The following is a 19,162-nucleotide window of genomic DNA, read 5'->3' as shown; positions in this document are numbered from 1 at the left end:
AAAGAAAGTACCCAGGAAGTAAAATCATTTCCCGAACGATTTTTTAAATTATATTTTTACCACTAAAACGCATGAGACTTGTAGTTTTCAGAAATGTTTTCATTTTTGATGAGACGCTTAGTGAAAGTGGTTTAATCGCCGGCAAACGAAAACCCGCGATTTCCCGTAAATCCCGGGTTTGGCCCGTTTAGTCGAATGTATACAAAGAAAGTACCCTGGGAGTAAACTCATTTCCAAAACGATTTTTTAAAAAATCTTTTCACCACTAAAACGTATGAGACTTGTAGTTTTCAAAAATGTTTTCATTTTTGATGAGACGCTGAATAAAAGGAGTTTACTCGCCGGCAAACGAAAACCTGCGATTTCCCGTAAACCCGGACTCGGCCCGTATAGTCAAAAGTATACAAAAAAAGTACCCAAGGAGTAAACTCATTTCCCGAACGACTTTTTAAATTATTATTTCACCACTAAAGCCCATGAGACTTGTAGTTTTCAGAAATGTTTTCATTTTTGATGAGACGCTTAGTGAATGTGGTTTAATAGCCGGCAAACGAAAACCCGCGATTTCCTGTAAATCCCGGGCTTGGCCCGTATTGTCGAATGTATGCAAAGAAAGTACCCTGTGAGTAAACTCATTTCCAGAACGATTTTTAAAATTATTTTTTCACCACTAAAACGCGTGAGACTTGTAGTTTTCAAAAGTGTTTTCATTTTTGATGAGACGCTGAATAAAAGAAGTTTAATCGCCAACAAACGAAAACCCGCGATTTCCCGTAAATCCCGGGCTTGGCCCGTATAGTTGAATGTATATAAAGAAAGTACCCAGGGAGTAAACTGATTTCCCGAACGATTTTTCAAATTAATTCTGCACCGCTAGAACGAATGAGACTTGTAGTTTTCAAAATGTTTTTATTTTTAATGAGACGCTTAATGAAAGAGGTTTAATCGCCGGCAAACGAAATACCACGATTTCCCTAAATCCCGGGCTTGTCCCGTATAGTCGAATGTTTACAAAGAAAGTACCCTGTGAGTAAACTCATTTCCAGAACGATTTTTTAAATTATCTTTTCACCACTAAAACGCATGAAACTTGTAGTTTTTAAAAATGGTTTCATTTTTGATGAGACGCTGAATAAAAGAAGTTTAATCGCCGGCAAACGAAAAACTGCGATTTCCTGTAAATCCCGGACTCGGCCTGTAAAGTCAAAAGTATACAAAGAAAGTACCCAGGAAGTAAAATCATTTCCCGAACGATTTTTTAAATTATATTTTTACCACTAAAACGCATGAGACTTGTAGTTTTCAGAAATGTTTTCATTTTTGATGAGACGCTTAGTGAAAGTGGTTTAATCGCCGGCAAACGAAAACCCGCGATTTCCCGTAAATCCCGGGTTTGGCCCGTTTAGTCGAATGTATACAAAGAAAGTACCCTGGGAGTAAACTCATTTCCAAAACGATTTTTTAAAAAATCTTTTCACCACTAAAACGTATGAGACTTGTAGTTTTCAAAAATGTTTTCATTTTTGATGAGACGCTGAATAAAAGGAGTTTACTCGCCGGCAAACGAAAACCTGCGATTTCCCGTAAACCCGGACTCGGCCCGTATAGTCAAAAGTATACAAAAAAAGTACCCAAGGAGTAAACTCATTTCCCGAACGACTTTTTAAATTATTATTTCACCACTAAAGCCCATGAGACTTGTAGTTTTCAGAAATGTTTTCATTTTTGATGAGACGCTTAGTGAATGTGGTTTAATAGCCGGCAAACGAAAACCCGCGATTTCCTGTAAATCCCGGGCTTGGCCCGTATTGTCGAATGTATGCAAAGAAAGTACCCTGTGAGTAAACTCATTTCCAGAACGATTTTTAAAATTATTTTTTCACCACTAAAACGCGTGAGACTTGTAGTTTTCAAAAGTGTTTTCATTTTTGATGAGACGCTGAATAAAAGAAGTTTAATCGCCAACAAACGAAAACCCGCGATTTCCCGTAAATCCCGGGCTTGGCCCGTATAGTTGAATGTATATAAAGAAAGTACCCAGGGAGTAAACTGATTTCCCGAACGATTTTTCAAATTAATTCTGCACCGCTAGAACGAATGAGACTTGTAGTTTTCAAAATGTTTTTATTTTTAATGAGACGCTTAATGAAAGAGGTTTAATCGCCGGCAAACGAAATACCACGATTTCCCTAAATCCCGGGCTTGTCCCGTATAGTCGAATGTTTACAAAGAAAGTACCCTGTGAGTAAACTCATTTCCAGAACGATTTTTTAAATTATCTTTTCACCACTAAAACGCATGAAACTTGTAGTTTTTAAAAATGGTTTCATTATTGATGAGACGCTGAATAAAAGAAGTTTAATCGCCGGCAAACGAAAAACTGCGATTTCCTGTAAATCCCGGACTCGGCCTGTAAAGTCAAAAGTATACAAAAAAAGTACCCAGGAAGTAAACTCATTTCCCGAACGATTTTTTAAATTATTATTTCACCACTAAAGCCCATGAGACTTGTAGTTTTTAAAAATGTTTTCATTTTTGATGAGACGCTGAATAAAAGAAGTTTAATCGCCGGCAAACGAAAACCCACGACTTCCCGTAACTCCCGGACTCGGCCCGTATAGTCAAAAGTATACAAAGAAAGTACCCAGGGTGTAAACTCATTTCCCGAACGATTTTTTGAATTTTTTTTTCACCACCAAAACGCATGAGACTTGTAGTTTTCAAAAATGTTTTCATTTTTGATGAGACGCTTAATGAAAGAGGTTTAATCGCGGCAAACGAAATACCACGATTTCCCTAAATCCCGGGCTTGTCCCGTATAGTCGAATGTTTACAAAGAAAGTACCCTGTGAGTAAACTCATTTCCAGAACGATTTTTTAAATTATCTTTTCACCACTAAAACGCATGAAACTTGTAGTTTTTAAAAATGGTTTCATTATTGATGAGACGCTGAATAAAAGAAGTTTAATCGCCGGCAAACGAAAAACTGCGATTTCCTGTAAATCCCGGACTCGGCCTGTAAAGTCAAAAGTATACAAAGAAAGTACCCAGGAAGTAAAATCATTTCCCGAACGATTTTTTAAATTATATTTTTACCACTAAAACGCATGAGACTTGTAGTTTTCAGAAATGTTTTCATTTTTGATGAGACGCTTAGTGAAAGTGGTTTAATCGCCGGCAAACGAAAACCCGCGATTTCCCGTAAATCCCGGGTTTGGCCCGTTTAGTCGAATGTATACAAAGAAAGTACCCTGGGAGTAAACTCATTTCCAAAACGATTTTTTAAAAAATCTTTTCACCACTAAAACGTATGAGACTTGTAGTTTTCAAAAATGTTTTCATTTTTGATGAGACGCTGAATAAAAGGAGTTTACTCGCCGGCAAACGAAAACCTGCGATTTCCCGTAAACCCGGACTCGGCCCGTATAGTCAAAAGTATACAAAAAAAGTACCCAAGGAGTAAACTCATTTCCCGAACGACTTTTTAAATTATTATTTCACCACTAAAGCCCATGAGACTTGTAGTTTTCAGAAATGTTTTCATTTTTGATGAGACGCTTAGTGAATGTGGTTTAATAGCCGGCAAACGAAAACCCGCGATTTCCTGTAAATCCCGGGCTTGGCCCGTATTGTCGAATGTATGCAAAGAAAGTACCCTGTGAGTAAACTCATTTCCAGAACGATTTTTAAAATTATTTTTTCACCACTAAAACGCGTGAGACTTGTAGTTTTCAAAAGTGTTTTCATTTTTGATGAGACGCTGAATAAAAGAAGTTTAATCGCCAACAAACGAAAACCCGCGATTTCCCGTAAATCCCGGGCTTGGCCCGTATAGTTGAATGTATATAAAGAAAGTACCCAGGGAGTAAACTGATTTCCCGAACGATTTTTCAAATTAATTCTGCACCGCTAGAACGAATGAGACTTGTAGTTTTCAAAATGTTTTTATTTTTAATGAGACGCTTAATGAAAGAGGTTTAATCGCCGGCAAACGAAATACCACGATTTCCCTAAATCCCGGGCTTGTCCCGTATAGTCGAATGTTTACAAAGAAAGTACCCTGTGAGTAAACTCATTTCCAGAACGATTTTTTAAATTATCTTTTCACCACTAAAACGCATGAAACTTGTAGTTTTTAAAAATGGTTTCATTATTGATGAGACGCTGAATAAAAGAAGTTTAATCGCCGGCAAACGAAAAACTGCGATTTCCTGTAAATCCCGGACTCGGCCTGTAAAGTCAAAAGTATACAAAAAAAGTACCCAGGAAGTAAACTCATTTCCCGAACGATTTTTTAAATTATTATTTCACCACTAAAGCCCATGAGACTTGTAGTTTTTAAAAATGTTTTCATTTTTGATGAGACGCTGAATAAAAGAAGTTTAATCGCCGGCAAACGAAAACCCACGACTTCCCGTAACTCCCGGACTCGGCCCGTATAGTCAAAAGTATACAAAGAAAGTACCCAGGGTGTAAACTCATTTCCCGAACGATTTTTTGAATTTTTTTTTCACCACCAAAACGCATGAGACTTGTAGTTTTCAAAAATGTTTTCATTTTTGATGAGACGCTTAATGAAAGAGGTTTAATCGCGGCAAACGAAATACCACGATTTCCCTAAATCCCGGGCTTGGCCCGTATAGTCGAATGTATACACAGAAAGTACCATGTGGGTAAACTCATTTCCAAACGAATTTTTAAATTATCTTTTTACCACTAAAACGCATGAGACTTGTAGTTTTCAAAAATGTTTTCATTTTTGATGAGACTCTGATTAAAAGAAGTTTAATCGCCGGCAAACGAAAACCCGCCATTTCCCGTAAACCCCGGACTCGGCCCATATAGTCAAAAGTACACAAAGAAAGTACCCAGGGAGTAAACTCATTTCCCGAACGATTTTTTAAATTATTTTTTCACCACTAAAGCCCATGAGACTTGTAGTTTTTAAAAATGTTTTCATTTTTGATGAGACGCTGAATAAAAGAAGTTTAATCGCCGGCAAACGAAAACCCACGACTTCCCGTAACTCCCGGACTCGGCCCGTATAGTCAAAAGTATACAAAGAAAGTACCCAGGGTGTAAACTCATTTCCCGAACGATTTTTTGAATTTTTTTTTCACCACCAAAACGCATGAGACTTGTAGTTTTCAAAAATGTTTTCATTTTTGATGAGACTCTGATTAAAAGAAGTTTAATCGCCGGCAAACGAAAACCCGCCATTTCCCGTAAACCCCGGACTCGGCCCATATAGTCAAAAGTATACAAAGAAAGTACCCAGGGAGTAAACTCATTTCCCGAACGATTTTTTAAATTATTTTTTCACCACTAAAACGCATAAGACTTGTAGTTTTCAAAAATATTTTCATTTTTGATGAGACGCTTAATGAAAGATGTTTAATCGCCGGCAAACGAAAACCCGCGATTTCACGTAAATCCCGGGCTTGGCCCGTATAGTCGAATGTATACAAAGAAAGTACCCAGGGTGTAAACTCATTTCCCGAACGATTTTTTGAATTTTTTTTTCACCACCAAAACGCATGAGACTTGTAGTTTTCAAAAATGTTTTCATTTTTGAGGAGACACTGAATAAAAGAAGTTTATTCGCCGGCAAACGAAAACCTGCGATTTCCCCCTAAACCCCGGACTCGGCCCGTATAGTCAAAAGTATACAAAGAAAGTACCCAGGGTGTAAACTCATTTCCCGAACGATTTTTTGAATTTTTTTTTTTACCACTAAAACGCATAAGACTTGTAGTTTTCAAAAATATTTTCATTATTGATGAGACGCTTAATGAAAGATGTTTAATCGCCGGCAAACGAAAACCCGCGATTTCACGTAAATCCCGGGCTTGGCCCGTATAGTCGAATGTATACAAAGAAAGTACCCAGGGTGTAAACTCATTTCCCGAACGATTTTTTGAATTTTTTTTTCACCACCAAAACGCATGAGACTTGTAGTTTTCAAAAATGTTTTCATTTTTGATGAGACGCTTAATGAAAGAGGTTTAATCGCCGCAAACGAAATACCACGATTTCCCTAAATCCCGGGCTTGGCCCGTATAGTCGAATGTATACAAAGAAAGTACCATGTGAGTAAACTCATTTCCCGAACGATTTTTTAAATTATTTTTTCACCACTAAAACGCATAAGACTTGTAGTTTTCAAAAATATTTTCATTTTTGATGAGACGCTTAATGAAAGATGTTTAATCGCCGGCAAACGAAAACCCGCGATTTCACGTAAATCCCGGGCTTGGCCCGTATAGTCGAATGTATACAAAGAAAGTACCCAGGGTGTAAACTCATTTCCCGAACGATTTTTTGAATTTTTTTTTCACCACCAAAACGCATGAGACTTGTAGTTTTCAAAAATGTTTTCATTTTTGAGGAGACACTGAATAAAAGAAGTTTATTCGCCGGCAAACGAAAACCTGCGATTTCCCGTAAACCCCGGACTCGGCCCGTATAGTCAAAAGTATACAAAGAAAGTACCCAGGGTGTAAACTCATTTCCCGAACGATTTTTTGAATTTTTTTTTCACCACTAAAACGCATAAGACTTGTAGTTTTCAAAAATATTTTCATTTTTGATGAGACGCTTAATGAAAGATGTTTAATCGCCGGCAAACGAAAACCCGCGATTTCACGTAAATCCCGGGCTTGGCCCGTATAGTCGAATGTATACACAGAAAGTACCATGTGGGTAAACTCATTTCCAGAACGATTTTTTAAATTATCTTTTCACCACTAAAACGCATGAAACTTGTAGTTTTTAAAAATGGTTTCATTATTGATGAGACGCTGAATAAAAGAAGTTTAATCGCCGGCAAACGAAAAACTGCGATTTCCTGTAAATCCCGGACTCGGCCTGTAAAGTCAAAAGTATACAAAAAAAGTACCCAGGAAGTAAACTCATTTCCCGAACGATTTTTTAAATTATTATTTCACCACTAAAGCCCATGAGACTTGTAGTTTTTAAAAATGTTTTCATTTTTGATGAGACGCTGAATAAAAGAAGTTTAATCGCCGGCAAACGAAAACCCACGACTTCCCGTAACTCCCGGACTCGGCCCGTATAGTCAAAAGTATACAAAGAAAGTACCCAGGGTTAATGAAAGAGGTTTAATCGCGGCAAACGAAATACCACGATTTCCCTAAATCCCGGGCTTGTCCCGTATAGTCGAATGTTTACAAAGAAAGTACCCTGTGAGTAAACTCATTTCCAGAACGATTTTTTAAATTATCTTTTCACCACTAAAACGCATGAAACTTGTAGTTTTTAAAAATGGTTTCATTATTGATGAGACGCTGAATAAAAGAAGTTTAATCGCCGGCAAACGAAAAACTGCGATTTCCTGTAAATCCCGGACTCGGCCTGTAAAGTCAAAAGTATACAAAGAAAGTACCCAGGAAGTAAAATCATTTCCCGAACGATTTTTTAAATTATATTTTTACCACTAAAACGCATGAGACTTGTAGTTTTCAGAAATGTTTTCATTTTTGATGAGACGCTTAGTGAAAGTGGTTTAATCGCCGGCAAACGAAAACCCGCGATTTCCCGTAAATCCCGGGTTTGGCCCGTTTAGTCGAATGTATACAAAGAAAGTACCCTGGGAGTAAACTCATTTCCAAAACGATTTTTTAAAAAATCTTTTCACCACTAAAACGTATGAGACTTGTAGTTTTCAAAAATGTTTTCATTTTTGATGAGACGCTGAATAAAAGGAGTTTACTCGCCGGCAAACGAAAACCTGCGATTTCCCGTAAACCCGGACTCGGCCCGTATAGTCAAAAGTATACAAAAAAAGTACCCAAGGAGTAAACTCATTTCCCGAACGACTTTTTAAATTATTATTTCACCACTAAAGCCCATGAGACTTGTAGTTTTCAGAAATGTTTTCATTTTTGATGAGACGCTTAGTGAATGTGGTTTAATAGCCGGCAAACGAAAACCCGCGATTTCCTGTAAATCCCGGGCTTGGCCCGTATTGTCGAATGTATGCAAAGAAAGTACCCTGTGAGTAAACTCATTTCCAGAACGATTTTTAAAATTATTTTTTCACCACTAAAACGCGTGAGACTTGTAGTTTTCAAAAGTGTTTTCATTTTTGATGAGACGCTGAATAAAAGAAGTTTAATCGCCAACAAACGAAAACCCGCGATTTCCCGTAAATCCCGGGCTTGGCCCGTATAGTTGAATGTATATAAAGAAAGTACCCAGGGAGTAAACTGATTTCCCGAACGATTTTTCAAATTAATTCTGCACCGCTAGAACGAATGAGACTTGTAGTTTTCAAAATGTTTTTATTTTTAATGAGACGCTTAATGAAAGAGGTTTAATCGCCGGCAAACGAAATACCACGATTTCCCTAAATCCCGGGCTTGTCCCGTATAGTCGAATGTTTACAAAGAAAGTACCCTGTGAGTAAACTCATTTCCAGAACGATTTTTTAAATTATCTTTTCACCACTAAAACGCATGAAACTTGTAGTTTTTAAAAATGGTTTCATTATTGATGAGACGCTGAATAAAAGAAGTTTAATCGCCGGCAAACGAAAAACTGCGATTTCCTGTAAATCCCGGACTCGGCCTGTAAAGTCAAAAGTATACAAAAAAAGTACCCAGGAAGTAAACTCATTTCCCGAACGATTTTTTAAATTATTATTTCACCACTAAAGCCCATGAGACTTGTAGTTTTTAAAAATGTTTTCATTTTTGATGAGACGCTGAATAAAAGAAGTTTAATCGCCGGCAAACGAAAACCCACGACTTCCCGTAACTCCCGGACTCGGCCCGTATAGTCAAAAGTATACAAAGAAAGTACCCAGGGTGTAAACTCATTTCCCGAACGATTTTTTGAATTTTTTTTTCACCACCAAAACGCATGAGACTTGTAGTTTTCAAAAATGTTTTCATTTTTGATGAGACGCTTAATGAAAGAGGTTTAATCGCGGCAAACGAAATACCACGATTTCCCTAAATCCCGGGCTTGGCCCGTATAGTCGAATGTATACACAGAAAGTACCATGTGGGTAAACTCATTTCCAAACGAATTTTTAAATTATCTTTTTACCACTAAAACGCATGAGACTTGTAGTTTTCAAAAATGTTTTCATTTTTGATGAGACTCTGATTAAAAGAAGTTTAATCGCCGGCAAACGAAAACCCGCCATTTCCCGTAAACCCCGGACTCGGCCCATATAGTCAAAAGTACACAAAGAAAGTACCCAGGGAGTAAACTCATTTCCCGAACGATTTTTTAAATTATTTTTTCACCACTAAAGCCCATGAGACTTGTAGTTTTTAAAAATGTTTTCATTTTTGATGAGACGCTGAATAAAAGAAGTTTAATCGCCGGCAAACGAAAACCCACGACTTCCCGTAACTCCCGGACTCGGCCCGTATAGTCAAAAGTATACAAAGAAAGTACCCAGGGTGTAAACTCATTTCCCGAACGATTTTTTGAATTTTTTTTTCACCACCAAAACGCATGAGACTTGTAGTTTTCAAAAATGTTTTCATTTTTGATGAGACTCTGATTAAAAGAAGTTTAATCGCCGGCAAACGAAAACCCGCCATTTCCCGTAAACCCCGGACTCGGCCCATATAGTCAAAAGTATACAAAGAAAGTACCCAGGGAGTAAACTCATTTCCCGAACGATTTTTTAAATTATTTTTTCACCACTAAAACGCATAAGACTTGTAGTTTTCAAAAATATTTTCATTTTTGATGAGACGCTTAATGAAAGATGTTTAATCGCCGGCAAACGAAAACCCGCGATTTCACGTAAATCCCGGGCTTGGCCCGTATAGTCGAATGTATACAAAGAAAGTACCCAGGGTGTAAACTCATTTCCCGAACGATTTTTTGAATTTTTTTTTCACCACCAAAACGCATGAGACTTGTAGTTTTCAAAAATGTTTTCATTTTTGAGGAGACACTGAATAAAAGAAGTTTATTCGCCGGCAAACGAAAACCTGCGATTTCCCCCTAAACCCCGGACTCGGCCCGTATAGTCAAAAGTATACAAAGAAAGTACCCAGGGTGTAAACTCATTTCCCGAACGATTTTTTGAATTTTTTTTTTTACCACTAAAACGCATAAGACTTGTAGTTTTCAAAAATATTTTCATTATTGATGAGACGCTTAATGAAAGATGTTTAATCGCCGGCAAACGAAAACCCGCGATTTCACGTAAATCCCGGGCTTGGCCCGTATAGTCGAATGTATACAAAGAAAGTACCCAGGGTGTAAACTCATTTCCCGAACGATTTTTTGAATTTTTTTTTCACCACCAAAACGCATGAGACTTGTAGTTTTCAAAAATGTTTTCATTTTTGATGAGACGCTTAATGAAAGAGGTTTAATCGCCGCAAACGAAATACCACGATTTCCCTAAATCCCGGGCTTGGCCCGTATAGTCGAATGTATACAAAGAAAGTACCATGTGAGTAAACTCATTTCCCGAACGATTTTTTAAATTATTTTTTCACCACTAAAACGCATAAGACTTGTAGTTTTCAAAAATATTTTCATTTTTGATGAGACGCTTAATGAAAGATGTTTAATCGCCGGCAAACGAAAACCCGCGATTTCACGTAAATCCCGGGCTTGGCCCGTATAGTCGAATGTATACAAAGAAAGTACCCAGGGTGTAAACTCATTTCCCGAACGATTTTTTGAATTTTTTTTTCACCACCAAAACGCATGAGACTTGTAGTTTTCAAAAATGTTTTCATTTTTGAGGAGACACTGAATAAAAGAAGTTTATTCGCCGGCAAACGAAAACCTGCGATTTCCCGTAAACCCCGGACTCGGCCCGTATAGTCAAAAGTATACAAAGAAAGTACCCAGGGTGTAAACTCATTTCCCGAACGATTTTTTGAATTTTTTTTTCACCACTAAAACGCATAAGACTTGTAGTTTTCAAAAATATTTTCATTTTTGATGAGACGCTTAATGAAAGATGTTTAATCGCCGGCAAACGAAAACCCGCGATTTCACGTAAATCCCGGGCTTGGCCCGTATAGTCGAATGTATACACAGAAAGTACCATGTGGGTAAACTCATTTCCAAACGAATTTTTAAATTATCTTTTTACCACTAAAACGCATGAGACTTGTAGTTCTCAAAAATGTTTTCATTTTTGATGAGACTCTGATTAAAAGAAGTTTAATCGCCGGCAAACGAAAACCCGCCATTTCCCGTAAACCCCAGACTCGGCCCATATAGTCAAAAGTACACAAAGAAAGTACCCAGGGAGTAAACTCATTTCCCGAACGATTTTTTAAATTATTTTTTCACCACTAAAGCCCATGAGACTTGTAGTTTTTAAAAATGTTTTCATTTTTGATGAGACGCTGAATAAAAGAAGTTTAATCGCCGGCAAACGAAAACCCACGACTTCCCGTAACTCCCGGACTCGGCCCGTATAGTCAAAAGTATACAAAGAAAGTACCCAGGGTGTAAACTCATTTCCCGAACGATTTTTTGAATTTTTTTTTCACCACCAAAACGCATGAGACTTGTAGTTTTCAAAAATGTTTTCATTTTTGATGAGACGCTTAATGAAAGAGGTTTAATCGCCGCAAACGAAATACCACGATTTCCCTAAATCCCGGGCTTGGCCCGTATAGTCGAATGTATACAAAGAAAGTACCATGTGAGTAAACTCATTTCCAAACGAATTTTTAAATTATCTTTTTACCACTAAAACGCATGAGACTTGTAGTTTTCAAAAATGTTTTCATTTTTGATGAGACTCTGATTAAAAGAAGTTTAATCGCCGGCAAACGAAAACCCGCCATTTCCCGTAAACCCCGGACTCGGCCCATATAGTCAAAAGTATACAAAGAAAGTACCCAGGGAGTAAACTCATTTCCCGAACGATTTTTTAAATTATTTTTTCACCACTAAAACGCATAAGACTTGTAGTTTTCAAAAATATTTTCATTTTTGATGAGACGCTTAATGAAAGATGTTTAATCGCCGGCAAACGAAAACCCGCGATTTCACGTAAATCCCGGGCTTGGCCCGTATAGTCGAATGTATACAAAGAAAGTACCCAGGGTGTAAACTCATTTCCCGAACGATTTTTTGAATTTTTTTTTCACCACCAAAACGCATGAGACTTGTAGTTTTCAAAAATGTTTTCATTTTTGAGGAGACACTGAATAAAAGAAGTTTATTCGCCGGCAAACGAAAACCTGCGATTTCCCGTAAACCCCGGACTCGGCCCGTATAATCAAAAGTATACAAAGAAAGTACCCAGGGTGTAAACTCATTTCCCGAACGATTTTTTGAATTTTTTTTTCACCACTAAAACGCATAAGACTTGTAGTTTTCAAAAATATTTTCATTTTTGATGAGACGCTTAATGAAAGATGTTTAATCGCCGGCAAACGAAAACCCGCGATTTCACGTAAATCCCGGGCTTGGCCCGTATAGTCGAATGTATACAAAGAAAGTACCCAGGGTGTAAACTCATTTCCCGAACGATTTTTTGAATTTTTTTTTCACCACCAAAACGCATGAGACTTGTAGTTTTCAAAAATGTTTTCATTTTTGATGAGACGCTTAATGAAAGAGGTTTAATCGCCGCAAACGAAATACCACGATTTCCCTAAATCCCGGGCTTGGCCCGTATAGTCGATTGTATACAAAGAAAGTACCATGTGAGTAAACTCATTTCCAAACGAATTTTTAAATTATCTTTTTACCACTAAAACGCATGAGACTTGTAGTTTTCAAAAATGTTTTCATTTTTGATGAGACTCTGATTAAAAGAAGTTTAATCGCCGGCAAACGAAAACCCGCCATTTCCCGTAAACCCCGGACTCGGCCCATATAGTCAAAAGTATACAAAGAAAGTACCCAGGGAGTAAACTCATTTCCCGAACGATTTTTTAAATTATTTTTTCACCACTAAAACGCATAAGACTTGTAGTTTTCAAAAATATTTTCATTTTTGATGAGACGCTTAATGAAAGATGTTTAATCGCCGGCAAACGAAAACCCGCGATTTCACGTAAATCCCGGGCTTGGCCCGTATAGTCGAATGTATACAAAGAAAGTACCCAGGGTGTAAACTCATTTCCCGAACGATTTTTTGAATTTTTTTTTCACCACCAAAACGCATGAGACTTGTAGTTTTCAAAAATGTTTTCATTTTTGAGGAGACACTGAATAAAAGAAGTTTATTCGCCGGCAAACGAAAACCTGCGATTTCCCGTAAACCCCGGACTCGGCCCGTATAGTCAAAAGTATACAAAGAAAGTACCCAGGGTGTAAACTCATTTCCCGAACGATTTTTTGAATTTTTTTTTCACCACTAAAACGCATAAGACTTGTAGTTTTCAAAAATATTTTCATTTTTGATGAGACGCTTAATGAAAGATGTTTAATCGCCGGCAAACGAAAACCCGCGATTTCACGTAAATCCCGGGCTTGGCCCGTATAGTCGAATGTATACAAAGAAAGTACCCAGGGTGTAAACTCATTTCCCGAACGATTTTTTGAATTTTTTTTTCACCACCAAAACGCATGAGACTTGTAGTTTTCAAAAATGTTTTCATTTTTGATGAGACTCTGATTAAAAGAAGTTTAATCGCCGGCAAACGAAAACCCGCCATTTCCCGTAAACCCCGGACTCGGCCCATATAGTCAAAAGTATACAAAGAAAGTACCCAGGGAGTAAACTCATTTCCCGAACGATTTTTTAAATTATTTTTTCACCACTAAAACGCATGAGACTTGTAGTTTTCAAAAATAATTTCATTTTTGATGAGACGCTTAATGAAAGATGTTTAATCGCCGGCAAACGAAAACCCGCAATTTCACGTAAATCCCGGGCTTGGCCCGTATAGTCGAATGTATACAAAGAAAGTACCCAGGGTGTAAACTCATTTCCCGAACGATTTTTTGAATTTTTTTTTCACCACTAAAGCCCATGAGACTTGTAGTTTTTAAAAATGTTTTCATTTTTGATGAGACGCTGAATAAAAGAAGTTTAATCGCCGGCAAACGAAAACCCACGACTTCCCGTAACTCCCGGACTCGGCCCGTATAGTCAAAAGTATACAAAGAAAGTACCCAGGGTGTAAACTCATTTCCCGAACGATTTTTTGAATTTTTTTTTCACCACCAAAACGCATGAGACTTGTAGTTTTCAAAAATGTTTTCATTTTTGATGAGACGCTTAATGAAAGAGGTTTAATCGCCGCAAACGAAATACCACGATTTCCCTAAATCCCGGGCTTGGCCCGTATAGTCGAATGTATACAAAGAAAGTACCATGTGAGTAAACTCATTTCCAAACGAATTTTTAAATTATCTTTTTACCACTAAAACGCATGAGACTTGTAGTTTTCAAAAATGTTTTCATTTTTGATGAGACTCTGATTAAAAGAAGTTTAATCGCCGGCAAACGAAAACCCGCCATTTCCCGTAAACCCCGGACTCGGCCCATATAGTCAAAAGTATACAAAGAAAGTACCCAGGGAGTAAACTCATTTCCCGAACGATTTTTTAAATTATTTTTTCACCACTAAAACGCATAAGACTTGTAGTTTTCAAAAATATTTTCATTTTTGATGAGACGCTTAATGAAAGATGTTTAATCGCCGGCAAACGAAAACCCGCGATTTCACGTAAATCCCGGGCTTGGCCCGTATAGTCGAATGTATACAAAGAAAGTACCCAGGGTGTAAACTCATTTCCCGAACGATTTTTTGAATTTTTTTTTCACCACCAAAACGCATGAGACTTGTAGTTTTCAAAAATGTTTTCATTTTTGAGGAGACACTGAATAAAAGAAGTTTATTCGCCGGCAAACGAAAACCTGCGATTTCCCGTAAACCCCGGGCTTGGCCCGTATAGTCAAAAGTATACAAAGAAAGTACCCAGGGTGTAAACTCATTTCCCGAACGATTTTTTGAATTTTTTTTTCACCACTAAAACGCATAAGACTTGTAGTTTTCAAAAATATTTTCATTTTTGATGAGACGCTTAATGAAAGATGTTTAATCGCCGGCAAACGAAAACCCGCGATTTCACGTAAATCCCGGGCTTGGCCCGTATAGTCGAATGTATACAAAGAAAGTACCCAGGGTGTAAACTCATTTCCCGAACGATTTTTTGAATTTTTTTTTCACCACCAAAACGCATGAGACTTGTAGTTTTCAAAAATGTTTTCATTTTTGATGAGACACTGAATAAAAGAAGTTTATTCGCCGGCAAACGAAAACCTGCGATTTCCCGTAAACCCCGGGCTTGGCCCGTATAGTCAAAAGTATACAAAGAAAGTACCCAGGGTGTAAACTCATTTCCCGAACGATTTTTTGAATTTTTTTTTCACCACCAAAACGCATGAGACTTGTAGTTTTCAAAAATGTTTTCATTTTTGATGAGACTCTGATTAAAAGAAGTTTATTCGCCGGCAAACGAAAACCCGCCATTTCCCGTAAACCCCGGACTTGGCCCGTATAGTCAAAAGTATACAAAGAAAGTACCCAGGGTGTAAACTCATTTCCCGAACGATTTTTTGAATTTTTTTTTCACCACTAAAACGCATAAGACTTGTAGTTTTCAAAAATATTTTCATTTTTGATGAGACGCTTAATGAAAGATGTTTAATCGCCGGCAAACGAAAACCCGCGATTTCACGTAAATCCCGGGCTTGGCCCGTATAGTCGAATGTATACAAAGAAAGTACCCAGGGTGTAAACTCATTTCCCGAACGATTTTTTGAATTTTTTTTTCACCACCAAAACGCATGAGACTTGTAGTTTTCAAAAATGTTTTCATTTTTGATGAGACACTGAATAAAAGAAGTTTATTCGCCGGCAAACGAAAACCTGCGATTTCCCGTAAACCCCGGGCTTGGCCCGTATAGTCAAAAGTATACAAAGAAAGTACCCAGGGTGTAAACTCATTTCCGGAACGATTTTTTGAATTTTTTTTTCACCACCAAAACGCATGAGACTTGTAGTTTTCAAAAATGTTTTCATTTTTGATGAGACACTGAATAAAAGAAGTTTATTCGCCGTCAAACGAAATCCCGCGATTTCCCGTAAACCCCGGGCTTGGCCCGTATAGTCAAAAATATACAAAGAAAGTACCCAGTGAGTAAACTCATTTCCTGAACGATTTTTTAAATTATTTTTTCACCACTAAAACGCGTGAGACTTGTAGTTTCCAAAAATGTTTTCATTTTTAATAAGACGGTTAATGAAAGAGGTTTAATCGCCGGCAAACGAAATACCACGATTTCCCTAAATCCCGGGCTTCTCCCGTATAGTCGAATGTTTACAAAGAAAGTACCCTGTGAGTAAACTCATTTCCAGAACGATTTTTTAAAATATCTTTTCACCACTAAAACGCATGAGACTTGTAGTTTTCAAAAATGTTTTCATTTTTGATGAGACGCTGAATAAAACGAGTTTAATCGCTGGCAAACGAAAACCCGCGATTTCACGTAAATCCCGGGCTTGGCCCGTATAGTCGAATGTATACAAAGAAAGTACCCAGGGTGTAAACTCATTTCCCGAACGATTTTTTGAATTTTTTTTTCACCACCAAAACGCATGAGACTTGTAGTTTTCAAAAATGTTTTCATTTTTGATGAGACACTGAATAAAAGAAGTTTATTCGCCGGCAAACGAAAACCTGCGATTTCCCGTAAACCCCGGGCTTGGCCCGTATAGTCAAAAGTATACAAAGAAAGTACCCAGGGAGTAAACTCATTTCCTGAACGATTTTTGGATTTTTTTTTCACCACTAAAGCCCATGAGACTTGTAGTTTTTAAAAATGTTTTCATTTTTGATGAGACGCTGAATAAAAGAAGTTTAATCGCCGGCAAACGAAAACCCACGACTTCCCGTAACTCCCGGACTCGGCCCGTATAGTCAAAAGTATACAAAGAAAGTACCCAGGGTGTAAACTCATTTCCCGAACGATTTTTTGAATTTTTTTTTCACCACCAAAACGCATGAGACTTGTAGTTTTCAAAAATGTTTTCATTTTTGATGAGACCCTGATTAAAAGAAGTTTAATCGCCGGCAAACGAAAACCCGCCATTTCCCGTAAACCCCGGACTCGGCCCATATAGTCAAAAGTATACAAAGAAAGTACCCAGGGAGTAAACTCATTTCCCGAACGATTTTTTAAATTATTTTTTCACCACTAAAACGCATGAGACTTGTAGTTTTCAAAAATATTTTCATTTTTGATGAGACGCTTAATGAAAGATGTTTAATCGCCGGCAAACGAAAACCCGCGATTTCACGTAAATCCCGGGCTTGGCCCGTATAGTCGAATGTATACAAAGAAAGTACCCAGGGTGTAAACTCATTTCCCGAACGATTTTTTGAATTTTTTTTTCACCACCAAAACGCATGAGACTTGTAGTTTTCAAAAATGTTTTCATTTTTGATGAGACACTGAATAAAAGAAGTTTATTCGCCGGCAAACGAAAACCCGCGATTTCCCGTAAACCCCGGGCTTGGCCCGTATAGTCAAAAGTATACAAAGAAAGTACCCAGTGAGTAAACTCATTTCCTGAACGATTTTTTAAATTATTTTTTCACCACTAAAACGCGTGAGACTTGTAGTTTCCAAAAATGTTTTCATTTTTAATAAGACGCTTAATGAATGTGGTTTAATAGCCGGCAAACGAAAACCCGCGATTTTCTGTAAATCCCGGGCTTGGCCCGTATAGTCGAATGTATGCAAAGAAAGTAACCTGTGAGTAAACTCATTTCCAGAACGATTTTTTAAATTATTTCTGCACCACAAGAACGAATGCGACTTGTAGTTTTCAAAAATGTTTTTATTTTTAATGAGACGCTTAATGAAAGAGGTTTAATCGCCGGCAAACGAAATACCACGATTTCCCAAAATCCCGGGCTTGTCCCGTATAGTCGAATGTTTACAAAGAAAGTACCCTGTGAGTAAACTCATTTCCAGAACGATTTTTTAAATTATCTTTTTACCACTAAAACGCATGAGACTTGTAGTTTTCAAAAATGTTTTCATTCTTGATGAGACGCTGAATAAAAGGAGTTTAATCGCCGGCAAACGAAAACCTGCGAATTCCCGTAAATCCCGGACTCGGCCCGTATAGTCAAAAGTATACAAAGAAAGTACCCAGGGAGTAAACTCATTTCCCGAACGATTTTTTAAATTATTTTTTCACCACTAAAACGCATGAGTCTTGTAGTTTTTAAAAATGTTTTTATTTTTGATGGGACGCTGAATAAAAGAAGTTTAATCGCCGGCACACGAAAACCCGCGATTTCCCGTAAATCCCGGACTTCGCCCGTTTAGTCAAAAGTATACAAAGAAAGTACCCAGGGAGTAAACTCATTTCCCGAACGATTTTTTAAATTATTTTTTCACCACTAAAACGCATGAGATATGTTGTTTTCAAAAATGTTTTCATTTTTGATGAGACGCTTAATGAAAGAGGTTTAATCGCCGGCAAACGAAAATCCGCGATTTCCCATAAATCCCGGGCTTGGCCCGTATAGTTGAATGTATATGAAGAAAGTACCCAGGGAGTAAACTGATTTCCCGAACGATTTTTCAAATTATTTCTGCACCACTAGAACGAATGAGACTTGTAGTTTTTAAAAATGTTTTTATTTTTAATGAGACGCTTAATGAAAGAGGTTTAATCACCGGCAAACGAAATACCACGATTTCCCTAAATCCCGGGCTTGTCCCGTATATTCGAATGTTTACAAAGAAAGTACCCTGTGAGTAAACTCATTTCCAGAACGATTTTTTAAATTATCTTTTCACCACTAAATCGCATGAGACTTGTAGTTTTCAAAAATGTTTTCATTCTTGATGAGACGCTGAATAAAAGGAGTTCAATCGCCGGCAAACGAACACCTGCGATTTCCCGTAAATCCCGGACTCGGCCCGTATAGTCAAAAGTATACAAAGAAAGTACCCAGGGAGTAATCTCATTTCCCGAACGATTTTTTAAATTATTTTTTCACCACTAAAACGCATGAGACTTGTAGTTTTCAAAAATGTTTTCATTTTTGATGAGACACTGAATAAAAGAAGTTTATTCGCCGGCAAACGAAAACCCGCGATTTCCCGTAAACCCCGGGCTTGGCCCGTATAGTCGAATGTATACAAAGAAAGTACCC

This window comes from Hydractinia symbiolongicarpus, chromosome 3 (genome assembly GCF_029227915.1).
Source record: "Hydractinia symbiolongicarpus strain clone_291-10 chromosome 3, HSymV2.1, whole genome shotgun sequence".
Classification (NCBI taxonomy): Eukaryota; Metazoa; Cnidaria; class Hydrozoa; order Anthoathecata; family Hydractiniidae; genus Hydractinia; species Hydractinia symbiolongicarpus.
Note: the sequence above shows the minus strand (reverse complement) of the source record.